The 11,965-nt window shown below is 43.5% G+C and overlaps 1 protein-coding gene across 2 annotated transcripts in view; it reads left to right on the top strand.

The window, feature by feature from the left end:
• Window positions 1-1,135: 1,135 nt before the first annotated feature.
• CPS1 (carbamoyl-phosphate synthase 1) overlaps window positions 1,136-11,965 on the top strand; it is a 162,099-nt gene continuing 151,269 nt past the window's right edge. For both annotated transcript variants that reach the window (XM_029959481.1, XM_029959482.1), the window contains exon 1: window positions 1,136-1,274. The gene's annotated coding sequence lies outside the window, so the exon portion shown is untranslated. The remainder of the gene's footprint in view (window positions 1,275-11,965) is intronic.

Genomic DNA, 11,965 nt, shown 5'->3' on the forward strand with positions numbered 1-11,965 from the left:
CTTACGGGACAGGGCGGGGCAGCGCGCGGGCGCACCGCCCGCGCGTGCGGCGACGGGGGGCGGTCCGAAGCGCGGCGCTCTGTTATGTGCGATTGTTCAGTTATCTGTCCCTTGCTTTTCGTTTGTCGCCGTCTGGTTCTGTCAGCGGTGCTGCTCTGCTTGCCCCGCGCGGAGGGTCATGCTGCCCAAAGCCTCTAGCAACGCGCACCCCTGTAATTATCCTTGCTCCCGCCTACCCGCCGTTGTAAATCCCTTCCGTGTTTAGAGCGGGATTACGGTGAAACGTGTATGATAAATATTTTTCTCATGTAGCTCTGAAGTCACGTCCGGGAGGGGAGCGGGAGCAGGGGTGACAGAGGTTTGTGGAGCGAACCGCGTGGCCCCGCCCGGCCGCGCCTCCGTCCTCCCCCTCAGCACCCTCAGGGACGGGGCCGTCACCAGGTCACCCTCCCGAGCCGCGTGAGAAGCCGGGCCCCCTCCCCTGACGGCTGCCCCTCATCGGGCATTTTGGTCATTGTGCCTTTAGCCCACGTTGATTTTTGAGTGCTCCTACCCTCGAGGAGGTGGTTTATGATCACTGCTGTGCGTGGGTTTCCGAAGGGTGGAGCTGTTGTCCTGAACGTTACCCATCACGTAGCACCAAGTCGCACACTGAGGCGAGGTATTTCTATCTTTTTTATTCTAGTTTGCGCAAAGTAGGGACCTAGGTGGCAACCCACAAAAGGCTAGCTCCCCGGTCTTCAAAATTTTACACTATTTATACATTTTAAAAACCGCATACATTTCGTTACATGACCTTCTTATTAATACGTACTCAACCCCCTATTTGCTAGTTATACCTCTTGCTCATTAGTGCCTCATGCACAGTTCTTCTCTCCATTGCAGTCTGGAGTCTGTTTTGAGTCCATGAGTAGGTGGTCGTGATCTCCCACTGACAGAATTACCTTTCCCCCAGTTACTTCAGTGCTCATAACTGTACTGAAAATAAATTATATTTTGACTCAAACCCTTATTCAGATCTTGAGGAACTCGATATCAAGGGGGCATTACTTTAAGAAAAAGGAAATCGCTGGAGGTGGGGGAAAGGATAAAGGTTTAACAGTCTGCTTGTCATTCTTTGTCCCTCCAGCTCCTGTGGTCACCCTGCTGCATGGGGCACAGCCCCGACAGAGAATCCTTTTCCTGAGTCAGCCATCTGGGGAGAGTTTTGAGCTGCAAATGGGCATCTTTCACTGAGAAAGGAGCTCCTACACGCTTCTTTTACCAACAATACCGTAAGCTACAAATTGATAGATTAATTATAACTGATATCTAGAAAATAGGCATTACCCATCATCATTATGATTAATATGGGGTTAAAACAATGTACAGTCCCCATCAATGGGATTTTACATGCTTTCCTCGCTTCCCGTGTGGTGTTATGGAACCCTCAGAAATTATCCTCTGGAGTCATGAGATTACATGAAAAATTTAAGCAAAAAGGGAGTTTTAAGCCTTTGTGAAGTAAGATAATACACAGGTACCCCCGAAATGCCAGGCAGAGGAAGGATTGTAGGAAAATTTATTTCCAAAGTTGAGAACACTAGACTTCAAAGAACATTACTCTTAAGGGTGTTTCAAATACTGAGCCTGAGGAAAGACACACCCTGTGTTCTTCTCAGGGCTTTTATTATCCCTGGACCCCACTCTGTGGGGCCTTCGACATGTCTGCAAGACTTACCTTTTTCTCCTACCAGGGAGCGTTTCTCTGGAATGCAGGAGGAGAAAACGTCTAAAACTCTCTTTGGGAAAGATACCTCTTCTAGGCAGAAAAGTCTTCCTATGCAAAACAAACTCTGATCTCCTCTCCATAAATCTTCTGTAAGGGTCTCTTACAGCCTTGGTGTTTGTTGAGAAATAAAAAAAATGCTGACAAGATTGTAATGGCTGAAAGCACAAAGCAGATTAGCTCAGAAGATATTTTTCATTTTAAGCTAATACTTTATTGGGAGGAGAATTGTACAAAATCTGTTGAGAGAATGCCCATGGTTCGTATGTTTTTTTATATTGATCCATAGTCTAAACTAAGTTGTAAAGTTTTTTCAGTGTATACGTATAAAAAAATCTTTCATTTGATCAGTGCTGTTTTCAACTATTGTGTTCCTGCACCCTAAGCCAGGAGATGGCACTACAGGAATTCCTATGGATGGGCCTACCTGAAAGCAGCCTAGCCTCTCTAAGGGCATGTGTGTTTTTAGTGTGACATACTGGCAATGCACAGAGTTGTCTGTCTGTCTGTAGTTACAGGCAGAAGCACCTGCATTACAAAACCAGTTGGAGCCTGGAAACTTGTGCTATTTTTTCATTTTGGAGTCTGATCTCATATTATTATATCAGAGTAGGCAGGAGGGAACCATGCAGGGGCAGCTGGGAGAGAAGAACTGAATGGGAGTTTGGTGGGAATTACTGCATTTGGATGCCCAGAGGTAAAATCTGGCTATGCTTACGAGGCCCTGTCAGGTACAGCAGCCTCTTGGGAAGTGCCTTCCTTACACTGGTATAGGCTCCTGGGTGAGCCCAGCACTTTGGTCTCAGATCTGTTAGCAAACAGGAGGCTGATAAGGAGATTCCCATTCCCAGAGATGCCAGGTCACCCCGTTTGCAGTCTTGGCAGCTTTGCTGTAGCAAGAAAATCTAGCAGGACATATCCCATCACCCACACACAGGGTGAAGGGATAAGGGAGCTGAGAGATGGTAGATCCTGTCCTAAGCCACAGAAAAGTAAACTTTGTCCAGGTTTCAAGTATCGGTTCCTGGTATCAGGAAATGCCTCAAAACAGACAGTGGCTAGCAGACTGACATTTTGCATACCATTTTTGGGGGGGAAGAAGTGTGGGTATAAAGAATCAGTTATTAAGAACGATGGAAGGTTTTGTTTGTTTGGGGGTTTTTGAGTTTTTTTTAAATGTTCTTGCAGAAAACAGACTTGAATTAGACAGTGCAGCAGGGCAGAGTGCAAATGCATTGTTGGCCTTATAGATGCTGTTTCCAGCTTGGAATTGTGCTTTTCTTGCAACAACCTAATGGAACTTTAATGAGAGACAGCATAGCCTGGCATAACTGACAGTGCTGTACTCCTTCCTCGTGCAGTCTGGTCCCTTCACCTCCATTCCTCCTGTGGGTAAAGTCACAGACTGAGCCTCTAATTCTTATTTTCCACTGTTCTTGGTGACTCCTTTCTAACCTCTGGTACATATGGCTCAGGAGAGGGATATGGTTTGCCCTATGTTATTGGGTGCAAATTCTCCCAAATTAGTAGTTCTCCTGCTGTCATATTGCATATTTAGCAGGGGAATTTTCCATTTGAGACTCCCAACTGCTCAGATCTCTGTTACTTTGTGGTAAACACTGTGCCCCCTATCATACCCAGCACTTGCAATATCCACCCGTCTGGTATTAGAAGTGTTGCCAGTATAATGTGCAAACACCAAGTCAGTGGGCTCCCCTGCAGTGTGTTACTGCCCTAATCTGAAAACTTTGTGACATCTGGGCTTTGGTACAAGTTGGTTTGGTTGAGCAATGTCTTCTGAGTCACCCTTTATGTTCCTTTTTTTCACGATTTTCAATGTTAATACATCATTGCTACAGCTGGAAAGAACTTATATTCAGTGCCTTCTTTGCTGGGAACAATGTCTAACATGTTTACCATTGTGCATGTAATTTAAAGCATTATCTTACTGAAAAAAAAAAAGCACATGGCCTTGCTAAATACAAAGTTAGCAAATAAAGGTAGGTGGCCTAGAGGTTTGGTTAGCCATGAATAGCCTAGAGGTTTGGTTTCTGAATAGGTTATTTAAAGTTGATGTGCTGTCTTTTTTCAAGAACAGAGTGCCAATTTAGCATGTGTGCCCATCATCAACTTTTTAATGTTGGCATTATAGTGCAGGGCAAGCTGGAATAAGATGCAAAGCTCTCAGCTTACTCTGCCCTTGGTATGCAACTCTCCTTAGCGTGCCTCTGCATGGGGTCACACAGTGTCAGTCATGTGGGTGTGAGACGATGTGACAGAGAGACATGGGCTGCAGCTGATGTGTGTGCCTTCCAGTGGGCCTCCTCAGGGCAGGGGCTCCTGGTAACCAGCTCCCGTTCCTCTGTCCTGGCAGAGCACAGGCTGGCAGGAGAGCCATCTCCTCCAACATGTGCCTTGGAGCACCAGAAATGTCCCACAGAAAGATTCTCCAAAGCCTGCATATGAGGTCCAGCAGTAGCTGGGAATCAGCAAGGGAGAGGCATGTGGGAGTCAAGTGTGGGAGTCTCATGACCTGAGAACATGACTTGAAGGTCTGAAGGTGATGGTGGCAGGTAATATCTTACCATGGGACACATTTTGGTTTTGCCAGGTCTTTTAATATGAAACCTCAAAGTAACATGTTTTAAAAGGGTTGTCAGTCTAGGATGCTGGCCTGAAACCTGTGCAGACATGTCTTTCTCTGTTAGGTAGCTGTCAGCAGTTTTCAGCATGCAGCAGTGCTGGTTTGGAGCAGGATTGTACGAGTTCTCAGTAAATTATTTCAAAATCCTTCTACCAAAGCTCAAGAGCAGCAGTTGCAGGGAGTGCTCCCAGTGAGGATGAAAGTTACAGACTGAAGTCCTGGTTTCCTCTGTAGGGAGAATTTGTTAAGTCTGGCACCAAAGAAGGAAACTTCAGCTACTCACTCAGGTGTTCACCCATCTGCATTGACTTTAGCATGTGGCACAGGGTGAAAGCTCTCAAAGAGGGCTATGAAGAATTCAGCAAAGTTTGTCTCTTGATCAGAGCTGTTGTCCTGCAGACCATTAAAAATGCACTTGATTTTCAAGCAACATGGGTCAGAGCACCAGTTTGTAAAAGGCACAGAAAGGCACTTGCTGATCACAGCAGACATGAATATACTTATGGTGTTGCTGAAGGTTGAAAGCATTGCATGAAACAGGGCTGTGCTAATAAGGCATTACCTCCCAGAAAAGGGCTGCTACATGTGTGTGTAATCAGTATTATTGTTGCTTTAGGATGAAACTATACTTCTGTACTTCTTATTATATCAGAATCAAAATGAATGGTATGCTGTGTGGTGGCATTAAGCACTCCAAATAGTGTTTTAAGCTACCTCTGTTCAAGCAGTACTGATGCTTACAGCTTCAGACTTCTTGTTCCTTATTGGTTTGGTCTTTGGGAGAAAGCTGCTCCATTCGGCTGGTTTAATAGAGCTCAAATGATAAAGACAACGCTGAGATCAGTCCTCATGAACTACTTTTTCTTCAGAAGTGCCAAGCAACTTTGGTGCCAGGGCTTGCCAGTCCTAAAATCTGTTGCTTTTCTGCTCTTTTAACACCTTTTTTTTTTTTTTTTAATGTGCAGAATACATTTGTATTGTTTCATGCACCAATTATTGGGGGTTTAGATACAGTAGCTCTAATGAGCTACTCGGTTGAAATCAGCCTAACTTGGACCTTAGCCAAAACTCTTCTCACCAGTTCAGAGTTGGTGGTGTGAAAGGAGACTGAGAATTCTCTGTTTAAGCCCCTGGTATGAAATCATTCACATGCTTTTTGCTAATTTTGTTAGACACTGAGACCAGGACCTGTTTTTCAGCTGTGGCTGGACTTATTAGTGCAGGTAAAAAGAAAATGATGTTTTCTTATCCCCAGTTCAGCAAGGGGTTGGGAGGGAATTTGCCTGTGTCTCAGAAAGTGGCACCAAATTTGGCAGGAATAGCATGACGCAAGCTTCTACTGAAATTAATGTAATTGATGTGTAAAATAATGTGATGGGTTTAATCTACACCGAGGAAAGAAGGTGTGGATTAAAAACAGGTGCTCCACTGCTTCCAAGAGCCTGAATTAGCCAAGCACCACACTTGCACAGGTGCAGGTGTTGAGCTCAGAGGAAGTAGAAAGGCATGTTGGGATGGCTGAATTCCTACTGTGGTGATTAGTAAGGCTGCTTTGTGTCTGTGGGGCTGTGACTTGAGCTGATGCAGATACTGGCCTGCCCTCCTTGTGGAGCTTGTTTCACAACCTCAGCAAATGTGCCAAAAAGGTAAGAAAGTTCTGCTCTTCTGAAAATGTGTTCTTCTGTATGGCCTTCACATGTTCACATACGTGTTTAATCAGCTGTTGTTTTTTATTCCATGGGGGACGTGCAAGAGGTACAGTAAGAGCATCAACCCTTGCTCTGAAGATCAGATATGTTCCTGAATGACCAAGGAACAGACCAGAGGAAACTCTGGAAGTTAAACAAAGGCAGAGATGTTTTATTTGTCATTTCTAAAACCAAACTTAGCTCTTCAGATAGACAGGAATGTTACAGATGAGAAACTCTGAATTGAAACCACTTTTTAAGCTAATGAGACTGTTAATAAGCACTGTCATTTGCATGAAGGAGAATAACTGGAAAAATAGTGCTGTTCAGCGTAGCATGGAGTAAAAAATGCGTCTGTTTTTGTCTCACAAGGAGCCAAAGAAAATGCTTTCCTGAACAAACATTCTAGAGAGCTGATGTTTGGAAAGATGAAAGAGAACTTATGTGGTTTTGTGTCTCTGAATTGATAGAGTGGAGAAGCATAACAGCCTAGGAAGTGAATATAAAATGTCCATCCTCAATTTCCCCTGTGGTGCCAGGAGTGCATGGCATGATAACATGCACAATGTTCTCGTTGTTCCTTGAATGATGGCTGGTTTAGGAATCTGTAGCAAAAGTATAGGAAGCAATTAACCCCTTTTACGTGGAAGGAGGTGTAGCTTTGTCTTAATATTGCTGGGTTTGGGATTCAGCAAAGCATGTGTTTGTTTGAGCCCTGGAGAAGAATTCAGTTAATGGAGGCTGAGAGCCTGGAAGAGGAGTTCCCCTCAGAGAAGAGAGACTTTTTAGGAGTCCTGAGTATCAGGAATTCTAGAATACAGTTTAGAAACTTTGTTTACTGTAACACCTCAGTCCCAAAGCCTTAAGCTTTACTGGGAGTATTACTTTTATATTGAAGACTTCAAGAGATCCCACCTGAACTTTTGCAAAGCCTTTAGCTCTTTGATACCTTGAAGTTGTGTAAAGAGAAAAAGCTACACGCTTCTTTCCAAGAGACTTCATTTAATTAGTGAGAAAATATGCATTTTGGTAAAAGGTTCACAGTGGTAACATACAACCAAGGAGAGGCATTTCACTAGAGCACCCAACAAACACCAATGCCACAACTTAGTAAAATGCAAACCATTGGTTTTAAGTTACCCACAAGAGATTAAGGAGAGATTAAAGAAAAGAAGAGATTAAGAGAAGAAAGAAGTAAATAAAGAGAGGAGAAGAGAGGAGTAAAGAAAGAGCTTAGAGTGAAAGAATTGCAAAGCTACCACCGAAGGGTCCTTTGGAGCCATGCCACTGGCTGCAATTCACCATGTGACATTTCTCCATGCCTAAATACCTTTCACTGAGCAGAAGACTGTACACCTTAAAGAAATAAATGGTGTATGTAAACTATGGAGACACAGTGAAAATGATTTTTTCTGTTTAAAAGTATAATAATTATCACTGCTCCTTCTTTTAACCAGTGTGGATAATCCCTATTGAAATAGTTTTCATGTTGCTAAGGAAATACACAGATGTGTTTTTATTGCTTTTATCGATCTCCCTCATTCTTTTTTTGGTGCAAAGCCTTTCCAGAGGGTTGGCCATTTCTTTAGGACAAACAGTTTGATTTAGGAGTGCTGCTACCCATTATTGCTACATTGGTGGAGAAATTAAATGTTTATGAACTAATCTATACCATCCTCCCAAATCATAGATGTTGGTAATGGACAGTTCAGTTTAATGCACTAATAAACCATGGTCTGATATGCACTGTGCCAATTAATCTGAAGGTTGGCGTGAGAGGGAAATTTGATACTCTCAGTGACATGTCAGAATTCATTTTGAAGTAAATGTAAGTGCCTGTGTAGGTGAAAGTATCACGTTTTTGTTATCAAATGGATGAGAAATAACAGCTTACTGAGGAAGCATCTTTTCTGTTACACAGTTGAGCCCTTCCTTGTATGCCTGTAAAAGTCAGCCTCCCCAGCAAAAGAAGGGAGTAGATTTAAATCTGCAGGAGGACTGCATGGACAATAAAGTAGTACTTGGAAGAGGAGTGTTTGAATGCATTGTGTTTAAAACTTGAGATTTGGTTGAAAACCTGCTGAAGTGGAACAATTGTTCTTGTAATAATGGTATTCAGTATTTTACTGTGGAAGCAAGTTTACTTCACTGGAGAGTTACAATTGTGGAGTTTGTTCAGATGGAAGTGTCACATGTACGGTGGCTTTGTAAAATTACCTCAGTACTAGTGTAGAGAACAGGGATATGAAGGCTGAGGGGGCTTAGTGATGTGAACAGTCAGGCTTGCCCACCAGAAAGAGGATGTCTGCCAAATTTTCTCTTCTTGGATTTGCCATTCCAGCATGAGGGTCAGGGCTGGCAGATCTGTGTGAAGGACCCAGGTGGTGTTATACAGCGATGTCAGGCACCTCAATAATGGGAAATAATCACATATTGCTATTTTATAAAAGTGTTGGAATCATAGAATGTTGTGGGTTGGAAGGGACCTTAAAGATCATCCGGTTCCAACCTCCCTGCCATGGGCAAAGACAGCTTTTACTATATTGCTCAAAGTCCCATCTAACCTGGCCTTGAACCCTTCAAGGGACAGGGCATCCACAAATCCTCTGTGCAACCTGTTGCAGTGCCTCACCACCCTCACAATATCTTCCTAATATCCAGTGTAAACCTGCTCTCTTTGTTTGAAGCCGTTTGCCCTTATCCCATCACTACATGCCCCTGTAAAAACTCCCTCTCCAGTGTTCTTGTAAGCCCCCTTAAGGTACTGGAAGACTGCTTTAAGGTCTCCCTGGAGCCTTCTCTTTTTGGACATGTCTTCAAACAGATAGCAAATCTTCATAGCCTTGGCTGGATGCACTGAGGTGGCAGTGCATACATACACTGACTCCTGCAGTGTTAGGGTCAATTCATTAATTGACTATCCATTCCTTCGTGCTGTAGGGAAGAATAGTGTGGCTGTTGTGCTTCCTTGGTTTCTTAGTAGGTGGGAGGAGAAATGACTAGTGTCTCCTGGAAGTGAGGGGGGAAAAAAGCTGCACAGAGAGAGTTGTGAGGGGACATGTCTGAGTAACCTTTGCCCAAGCAAGCCTGTGGCAGTGAGTGGAGTGCACTGTGTACAACACTCAGGTGCTGTAAGACAGGCAACTCTGACACATCAGGCATACCTGACTGCTGTGCTTTGTTGTCCTGGATAAATGCCCCTTTCTTGTCTGTCTGGTGTCTATTTCTGCACAGAATGGCACTGCTCACTGGCTGGAGATCGTTCTTCTAAAATAAATTAAAATAGAGTCCAAGACTAGGGAGAATGTTGATAGAGTGCAGAAATGTTCCTTTTAAGAGTGGTGTCCATGTTTCTGATGCTCAGTTGCTGAATGTAAGAGGTGTTTCTGTTGATAATGTGGTTTTCTGTGAAAGCCCTTTTGGGTCTAGGATATATTCAAAGAAATTACTGTGAGTAGTAGAAAACAGCTTCTACCTTCTCCTTGCCAAGGACCCAGACCCTTGAGCAGTGCTAGACAGAGGGACATTGGACTTCAGACAGCAGGGAACTGCAGGAGGAGCATTCTGCTCAGTGGACATGAATCCCCATCTTGGATGGGCTTCTTGGCTATCCCTGTCCTGGCAGAAACAGCTGTGGAGATGTGTGTGGTAGCACCCAACTCAATGAATACAGTCTCTTCCAAGAGCAGGATCACATATATCCTTGGACTTGGTGACCACCTCTCCTCAATCCTTCTGACTCTTCCATCTCAGTTTTGTAGGCTGCCTGTTCCACGTGCCAGTTGCTGTGTCTATTGCTACCTACCAAGAACCAGTGTTTAGCAGCTTGACCTTTCTCTAGGGATTTAGGCCTAGTCCCAAGGAGTTAAACTATCAGTTGCACCGAGTAGTGGAAAGTATGTTCATTAACCACGTTCTATTTAAAATACAAAGCAAATGTAATGGTGGCAAGAGGTGTCAGATGACAGGAACTGGGAATTGCTTTCTCTTTTCAGAGCCTGAACAGATGCAGCGTGGCTTTCCTTCCCCAGCTGCTGGGCTCTGCAGTCACTCTTGGAGCTCGGTCCTGGTTGTGTGGAGTATTTCTTTTCTGAGGTGAACACAAAAAATATAACATAAAGCAGCCTTTTGTAAGGAGCATTCCCCAGGATCAGAGCTCTGAGTGATGCTTGTGTTACTAGTATGGAGGCAGTAGGTTGAAAAAAGTTCAACCTTTAAATGGTTCTGAGGCAAAGTAGGAGATTTCCCTGCTCTCCTACTGTTTAGGCATTTCCAAACTGTACTTTCAGATTGGGTATCTTTTGAAGGGGATTTATTGATGAAGCTAAAGCTGACTTTGAGAGTGTTTGGTGTGTTTCTCAAAAAAACTCCTTGTAGTTAAATTTCCCAAACATCTTTTTTCTGCATTTTCAAAACGAATAAAGAGGTTTCAGTTGAAGTCACTAGCTGAAAGAGGCTAGTACTATATAAAGAGTTTGTAATTCTTTATAAATGACTGAATTATATAAGATCACCCCAAAACGTTTTTGTCTTATAAGCACATGAACATTTTCTCAGGTATTGGCCTCAATTTGGGTGGAAATTTTTCAAAATTACTAAAACTTTTGGATAGCATAAAAATCCATTCCCCATGCAGCCCTGTGAAATACTTTCAGGCTTGGTCACAGTGTAATAGGAAAGGAGTATTCTCTCTGTTTTCATCTGTTTTGTCTCTAAAAATTATTTGTACTTTGAGGAGTGAAAGTGATTTAATCAATATTAGCTTGATTCCGTGCAATTGAAATTCAGAGAAGTACTGGTTATGTCTCATAATCTGGCACTTTGTTTTAAACAAAAATATGAATGTGACTTTTTAAAAATGAGTGGCTGAAAAATCTGTTTCTGCAGTGATGAGAAGTCATTCAACTTTTTTAGTTGTCCAGACTTGGGTCCCAAATATTTTAGAAACTAGTAAAACTTGCAATTTCAGAAAGGAAAATATGATGGAAAATTCAGCCTTTCCTTTAGGGCTCTGTCCAACCTTGAACTAGGCTGGTTCTGTGACCACGTGTCGGTGCAGTGTTGATAGGGCAGTGTGAAAAGGAGGCTGACAGCATATATGGTGAAATGTTGTTTAGGTTTTTGTTTGCTTGCTTTCCCAGCAACTGAGATCCACAGTTTCTTGGAAAGAGCATGCTTCTCCCTGGAGCATGTATGCTAAGGAGCAGTAGGGTGTGTAGCAGTGCCTTGAGAAATGCCCTCCAGGCTAAGTCTGCTTGTGTATCCCACACTTGTTTTTTTGTTGCCTTTTTAGAATGAAGTTAAACAACTTCCTTTTTTAATTCCTTCTATCCAGGGCTTTTTCCACTGTGCGTGTAGCAACCACAACCCTTTGTAAACTACCTGCTGGCATTCTCTGTGCAGGGTGTAATTCAGAGGTTCATTTGGCCCTGTCTACCAGCTTAGTGAGGGTTTAAATGGGAGGTTTTTTGGGAAGCCTCAGAAAAGAGGCAGCTGCTGTTGGAGCAGCTGCAGTTTATTCTGGTGCCAACTGCCCCTGCTGCACCTGTTGGCTCTTGAATGATGGTCATTTCGTGCATAGCAGCTCAATAAGGCAAAGCAGGGTTTTAATAGAACAAGCTGATACCCAAATGGGGATTAGGGCAGTTTCAGGAATGCTTAAGGAAGAGAGAGGAGCTACATCTAAGGGTAGGGATGTAACAATACTTCCCTGAGTTATGGCTATTCCCAGTGTCACTGCAGAAGGGGTAGTTGTCCTGTTCTTATCACAGCCCTGCCCCTGTTCCCAGTTATGGAGCCTTTCAGGCTGGCTGATACTTCTGGCAGCTTTTTATAGCCATGAAGCTATAAATACAGGCAGCAGGT

The sequence above is a fragment of the Manacus vitellinus genome, unplaced genomic scaffold, assembly GCF_001715985.3.
Source record: "Manacus vitellinus isolate BGI_N305 unplaced genomic scaffold, ASM171598v3 scaffold_20_pilon, whole genome shotgun sequence".
Taxonomy (NCBI): domain Eukaryota; kingdom Metazoa; phylum Chordata; class Aves; order Passeriformes; family Pipridae; genus Manacus; species Manacus vitellinus.